The following is a 7,745-nucleotide window of genomic DNA, read 5'->3' on the forward strand; positions in this document are numbered from 1 at the left end:
ACACAAAAAAAAAGAATCAAAGAATTTGTCAAAAATTTGAAAAACGTGCAGATATTGCGGTTGCAATGCAAATCAGAAAATTTTTCCTAATTTTGTGGCTGAAGCTGTGCAAAAAAACGCAGGGCCAGCCATCCCTTAGTTGACAGATTTGATTAGAGAGTGGAGAAAGAGCAACAATTTAATTTTTAAATCAGAATTCAATAAATTAGTTTGTTGATTTGTTTTGGGGGATTTTATGGCGCTTGAACACTTTTGGGTCTTCCAGCGCCAGTAAAAAGAGAATAATAGGGGGAAAGATGTAGATCTGAAGTTAAAAGCACCAAAGAAAACTGGTTGTAAAAGGGAACAGAATATTCCATGAGCAATCTATTTTGTTGCTAGTTTGTTGTTTTTGTTTGTCATTTTGTTTTTGATTTACTTTCAGGAGAGGGGGTAGGGATTTTACAGCACTTGTGACACTATTACTATTAGGTCATTTCAGCGCCAGTAAAAAAGAGGATAATAATAGAGAGAAGCATAGATCTGGAACACAAAAGAAAAACCAAGACAAAATAAGTAATCAATCACTTTAAATTAGAATAAGGCTCAGAAATTGCAATACCGAGGGCAATTGCAATTAAAAACACCCCAAAGAAGTGATCAAAAGACCCAACCATGGTACTTGTTTTGATGCTAGTGTTGGTAGAGGTTGTAGTAGAAATAATGCACTCGTGGTGGTGGTGATGATGATGATGCTGTTGTGGTAGTGGTTTATGTCAGTGACAATGCGGAGTGTAACCAAAGGAGCAAAAATGTGTGCGAACAAAGCAAGCCAATCTAGAATAAGTATGGCCTTTCATGTCGCACTTTCCGTTGACGTTGCTTGGTCGCATTGGTCAAATTGACAAGAGAATTAGAGGCCCCTGTAGTGGTCATCAGAGGTTCCTAGCCCCAAAGAGGAATCAGGATACATAAAAAGAGGAATTTGAGATCAAAAAGCGGAATCAACTTACTGTTATTGACTATGACATGCTTTGCAACAGAAAAAGTAATAGACAATCCAAAAGTGCCTCCTCAGATGATAAAATATGAAATGTGTAAAAATGTGCAGATTGCTTAAAGACTAAAAAGGGGGTCAAATAATAATAGAGGACAAAGGCCCTAGCGTCTCAGAGAAAAGCATTGAATGGATGGATTTAACCTTGTCAGGACCCCCCCCCCCCCCCCCCTCCTTCAACACACACCTAATCAAACAAACACTCGTGCCAATTCTGAGTTGAGTTGACTTTTTTTTTTTTAATTAAAAAATTCTAACCCCTCTGCCCTGGGTTTGTTCAATGTGATGGAAAGTACTTTTGTATAGACAAATATCCTAATTAAATAGTAACAATTGGTCTAATTGACAGAAATTAATTCCAGCTCCATGGGCTTTATAAGTCTATTAAAGTCTACCAATATTATTATAGTAATAGTATTGCTAAAAATAATGGAAACCTCCTGAAATTTTAATCTTAAAAAGCTATGGTTAAAACTCACAAGCTTGCTTTCTCGTTCAGTATGTCATGCTTATTCTTCTACATTTGATTCATAAGTTTTAATACAGTTCTTTGATAACAAGGTAGTTTTCCACGCTTTTTTGAACAACTTATATAATTATAATGAGTTTATTTCAATTACACAGTCCATGTAGTTAAGTTTTTCTTGAGCAATTTCACATATATACCATCAACATGTTATCATGCCTTTATATTCTTTCACTTTTTTCCCTTTTGATTCAAGTTTTCTCTCTTTACCTGTTTTTTTTTTTTTTTCATTACGGTACTCATTACTTTAATTCCTGGAGACTGGTGATATTTAGTTCTTGTGCACTTTACTGTCAACTAAATTTGGTAAAAGTAAATTCTTAAAGGCAAAGTATCAGGCTTCATCATCCATCATATTTGAGGTGGAATATTCAAAAGACAATCATTTCGAAAGAATGATTGCACACAAAATACTTGATTTTTTTTTTCTTTGTGAAAATAAGCAGAAATCGACCATGATATAATTTTATGTCATGTATAAAAGATTTTTTAAGTGCACAACATTTTGAGCCAATTAGGGAAAGACTTTAGAATATTATATTATATCAATGTTATTTTTAAAATTTCTCATTTTTCCATTAAGTTGAGCAATACTATATAGGTTATAGATTTCTAAATTATCAAAATACTTTAAAAGATGTTTTATATCATTCTCTTTTAATTTACAGTTCATTTTATTCATTTTTATTTTTACATCAAACTATTAATATGTGCATATTTTTCAGAACTGACAGGCGATGAAAAAAAATCTATAATAATATTTTTAAAAATCTTTTATTAAATCAAATAATTGTCAGTCAACTAAATCTTGTACATCAGGATCTGATTATTTCTTTTTTATTCCGAGTCAAGACATCATGCAACTTCCACACATAAAGATGTCACACTCTTTAATTTCTTCAACTTAGACATCGGGTAAAGGAAAGCAAATATATTTAATTCACAGAAATTCTTCTCAGCTCTCTCATTATACACGATTGATATTAATGGTAAATTCAGTGAACCGAATATCTTACACGATTATAAATCAAGAGGTATTCCATACAATAAAGTGTAAGGACATGCATGTAATATGTGATTTGGATAAAGATCTAGTTCCAAAAAAATCCTTTTTTTGCAGGAGGTGGTGATTCAGATTGATTAATTGGTGTGATATTTGTTGTAAGAGGGGTAGACTCCAAACGATTCACTACATAGTTGGAAGTGTCAAGAAATCTCTCAACACAGTTCTTTATACAAGTTTCTGTCTTTGAGTCAAGTTTTGTACTTGGGTTGCCCATACAAGTATCCCAGCAGCGGTTAGTCATCTCATAAATAAGGAATTGAAAACGTTGACGCTGTTTTTCCTCAGTAACAAATCGACGAACTGCGGGGTCTTGCAATACATTAGATGCTTCAGATGACATTTTTGAGGGGGTTTACACTCTGAAAGTATAGTTTGAAAATATATAATTAAGGAACAAATATACAAAAAAAAAGGATAAATTTAATTTATTCTATATGAAAGAGAAAAAATAATTTCACATCTAAACTTTTTAAAGGTAAAGGTAAATATATATATATTATATACAGTAAAATTACTTTAAACCGAAAGAAGCTAAACCAAAAAATATGATGAACCGCAAAGAATTTAATAAATTGTACGAGTTTCTTCATTATCTTTGTACTAATTCTTACGATGAACCGAAATACTTCTAAGCAGGACTTTCTTTAAACCAAAAAAAAAACTTGAGAGTACCTTCCCTTTTTTCTCTCAATTTTTCTTCAAAAATTCGGGAAGGTGGCCAGACGTAATAATTCCGGGCGATATTAAACAAAGAGCGTAAGTATAAGATGAGGGGGTGGGGTGGGGGTGAGAGGTAGGTAAACACTTCAATCACTGCACTTGGGCTTGGCCAACACCACGATCGCACAGACTGGAAAAGGAAGACAACGGGTGACTGGTAGGCAAAAAGGGAGGAAAGAGGGGGAGGTGTGGGTGTAGAATCACGCAGTCGAGATGTTCTTGCTCGTGTGTTGATGCTTTGGAACTGACTGGATTTTCAACACAGCAATAAGGGGGGTGGGTGGGGGTGGTAGACAACTTACCATTGACATGCCATTTCATTTCCACTTTGTTTAAATGTGTGTGTGTGTGTATGTGGTGGGGGGTGGTTCTATGTAATTAGGCCTTTGGACCTAATGGCTTTTCAACAAGAGAGAGGTGTGTAGTAGACAGCTTAGCATGACAAGCCTTTTCATTTCCATTTCACTTCACTTCTGAGTCACTGCGCATCATTCATTATAAATTATTACACAAGAACTTTCTATCTTATTTTAGCTTTACATTTTACTAAAAATAAGCACTGTGCTTAGACGTTGGAGTTTAAAATCAAAATACTATGTGAAGTTGATGAAAAAGAGTTGAGCAAGATGGAGATATGTAAAAAACACGGCATCCCGAACTGAATTCTTTGAACAATTTGGAATGAAAAACAAAACGCTCAAAAATATTTTTAAAACGCACACAAAAAAAAAATTTTAAAAAATTACATCTTCGACACCCGGTTATTTTTTTTTTATTTTTATTTTTTTTTTTGTTTGTTGCTTTAGGTCTCTTCCAACACAATTGAGGTTATATGAGAGACCGCTGAAACAAAAAAAAACAAGCAATCTAACAAAAATAGTACAAATGTAAATCAAAATCATAACCTAAAGATATCATAAGCTAAATTATAAATAACCAAGAACAAACAGGCAGAAGATTTACAGGAAAAAAAAATATCCCCTGTCAAAAATACAATCACAAACCAAAGAAGCAGGATAGGCTAGTAAAGAGAAGAAGAAACGACATCACTATCGGATCGTACACCCATGCGAACATCATAGGTATATGATTCAAGGGTGATGCTCCCATCCAACCACCCGCTACCCGGTTATTTCAAATTTTTTGAATCCATTGAATACTTATGTATCATATATCTATTCATGCATTTATTAGTATAATGTATGGCTACTGCTATTCTGAATAGTCTGGCCTAGGGTCTTTCCACAAGTTCCTAGCAGTGAAAGGCAAAAGTCCCATTTGAAAAAAATACAAAAAGGAACTCCCCTCCCAAACCCCCACCCTTTAAATTATTTATATTGATATATTGTTACATATATATATACGTTTTGTGGTGTTTTTAACTCTGCTCTATCCTAATCCTAGAGACAAAATTCAAATGGTTTTATTAATAGGATAGTATACTGCATCATAATAAACCGTCAGTTGAAAACTGAATTTTCATTTAACTGCCTAGATTTAGTTAGTGTATTGTTAGTCGACGATTTCTTGCATAAAAAAACAAAACAAAACAAAAGTGAGCTTTTATATAGCGCAATATCCACTAAACGTGCTCAGGGCCAGGGCGCTTTACAAAGGGCCCCTGACCAACAGCAACACGTAGTAACATGTAGAAAAAGACATGGCTCCTGTAAGGCAATTTTACAATTTTCTGACAGAGACAACACTGCTAAACGGCCAGGTACTCATTTTACACCTGAATACGGGGGAGGCCTTCCGAAAGCTCCTAGTGCTAAGGGAAACAACTCAAATATTCCCTCATCTAACCCTAAGAAAAAATACAGCCTAGTACCTTTAACTAACCTTAATAGGAAAAACAAACACCCTATCACTGACTAAGACATAACTAACCCATATCCTCCAAGGGAGCGTTCACATATTACGTCATCAAAAATTTGCCCTTTTTAGACCCCCCCCCCTCCCCCAAGTCATCACTTGTCATCATTGACCTGACCCCCCCCCCCCCCCCCCAACAGATGATGACGTCATCTAATTTAATAAAAACTAAAAGATAACTTTAATTTCACAATATTTATTATTCATTTTTCAAACCATAAACATTGATTATCAACGTTTGATAAAACACATTCAGACATTTTATTAATTTCAGAAACTGTTGATAATTTATGTTTTACGATACAATGGGGACATAAAATTTAAATTTGCAAAGATAAAATCTAACAAACATTATTTAAATTAGGCTACTTGGTGCAGGTGCTATTAAAAAAAATTCAGAAAGTGTAATTTAAAATAGTATAGGAGGCAAATTATTTTATAGCATATTAGTCTTTTAGTGGAATGAATTTCTGTTTCAATTTCCAAACATAAAATTAATTGATTCAAAAATGTTTCTGCCTTGGACCTCTGGCAATGTACTATAAATAGTATCATCAATTTCATCTTCATCGTCATCATTTTCTCCCATTTGCTGTTCTTCATGTATGCCGCATTTTCGTGAATGGTCTTTCATTGCTGTGATCGAGGAGTGATACAATGAACATTTAGGGCAAGTTCGCCTTTTGAGAAGTGATACCCCTTTCCCATTTTGTTTCTTGAGAGATGGGCAATACTTATCATAGCAATTTATCTTTAGCTGTTTTGAAAGGAACAAACTTTGAAATAGGCTTAATTTGCCTATGTTTTGATGACATCATCTTGGGTCTGACCCCCCCCCCTCCCCCATGTCAACACATGTCAACATTTGGTAGATCCCCCCTCCCCCCCTAGCTGATGACGTAATATGTGAACGCTCCCCAACCTCGAGCTAACCCTAATAGAAAAAAGAAACCCTATGACTGCTTTGCACTACCTTTCAATAGCCTACTTCACAAATCAAAACAATAGTCAAATTAGGAAATTTTAAACTTTCACATCTCAAGGTTTGTTCTAGAGTTTTTTAAATGCTTCTATCTATCTAGATATATGATGACAAATTGAATAAATAAAAATAAACGCCTGACAGAAGACCCACGGTGAAAATACAAATTGAAAAAAATGCTAGCACTAGGAGCTTTCGGAATGTCTCCCGAATACGGAGAGAGAATGTGAGTAAAGACCCGTTTCCAATGACTCAACTATGTGTCGAGCGAGACTCGAATCCAGAGCCAGGACCTTCTGCTGATCCGAAAGCGAGTGTCATTGTTGTCACAATCAATCAAATTACAAGTGGTAATCAGAAGGGTGTCGTTTTAAAAGCGATTCAATAAGATATCAATAGAATAACAATAGTTTACATTTATACTTTGATAAATTCCTCGCGGCGTCTTATTTAAAGGTGGGTTTTCATTCAATCGATTCTCATTCCCAATGCCATTTCATGATGTTCTTCAAGTTCAAGTGGCAAGTCGAGTGTCAGGACTGCCAGATTTCCTGAGGCTTTTGTGGCCAATTTTGATTTTTTAAAAAAGGACGAATAAAGCTCGCGTAGATAAACACTACTAAGACTCTGATGCCTTTTAAAAATTCATCGATTCTGGGGAAAATGGCTAGTAAACATTGAAAAATAAATGAATAAAAACAAAGATTAAAAGGAGAAATAAGGTTACATATGTGACCAATTTTGACCAAATTGGCCATATCTGTGGCCATCTGGCAGCCTTCTTGATTGTAGAGTTGGCCGACATATGACAGTTGATGCGGTTGTGATTGTGACTAATAATTAGTATCGACAATTTCAAACCGCGTGATTAAGAAATATTATATTATTTAGGTATTTTATTGTAATCTTCTTCCTCTTCTTCTTCTTCTTCTTCTTCTTCTTCTTCTTCTTCTTCTTCTTCTTCTTCTTCTTCTTCTTCTTCTTTCTTCTTCTTCTTCTCTTCTCTTCTCTTCTTCTTCTTCTTCTTCCTTCTTTCTTCTTCTTCTTCTTCTTCTTCTTCTTCTTCTTCTTCTTCTTCTTCTCTTCTTCTCTCTCTTCCTTCTTTCTCCTCCTCCTCTCCTCTCCTCTCTCTCTCCTTCTCTTCTTCTTCTTCTCTTCTCTTCTTTCTTCTTCTTCTTCTTCTTCTTTCTTCTTCTTCTTCTTCTTCTCCTTCTTTTCTTCGAATGATGATGATGATGATGATAATAATAATAGTAATAATAATAATAATAATAATAATAATAATAATAATAATATAATAATAATAATAATAATAATAAATAATAATAATAATAATAATAAAATAATAATAATGAATTAAGTCATTAATAATAATAGGAATAATAATAATAATAATAATAATAATAATAATAATAATAATAATAATAATAATAATAATAATAATAATAATAATAATAATGATGATGATGATGATGATGATGATGATGATGATGATTGATGATGATGATGATGATGATGATGATGATGATGATGATGATGA

The 7,745-nt window shown here is 33.8% G+C and overlaps 1 long non-coding RNA gene across 1 annotated transcript; it reads right to left on the bottom strand.

Annotated features, from left to right (window-relative positions):
* Nucleotides 1–2,202: 2,202 nt before the first annotated feature.
* LOC144971038 (uncharacterized) lies at nt 2,203–6,725 on the bottom strand. The gene is made up of 2 exons (XR_013645062.1): nt 6,629–6,725; nt 2,203–2,987 (listed from the first exon to the last, which is right to left on the bottom strand). It is a non-coding gene; the product is annotated as an uncharacterized LOC144971038 (long non-coding RNA).
* Nucleotides 6,726–7,745: the final 1,020 nt, after the last annotated feature.

The sequence above is a fragment of the Berghia stephanieae genome, chromosome 4, assembly GCF_034508935.2.
Source record: "Berghia stephanieae isolate SIO BIC M18660-M18661 chromosome 4, UCSD_Bste_1.3, whole genome shotgun sequence".
Lineage (NCBI taxonomy): Eukaryota > Metazoa > Mollusca > Gastropoda > Nudibranchia > Aeolidiidae > Berghia > Berghia stephanieae.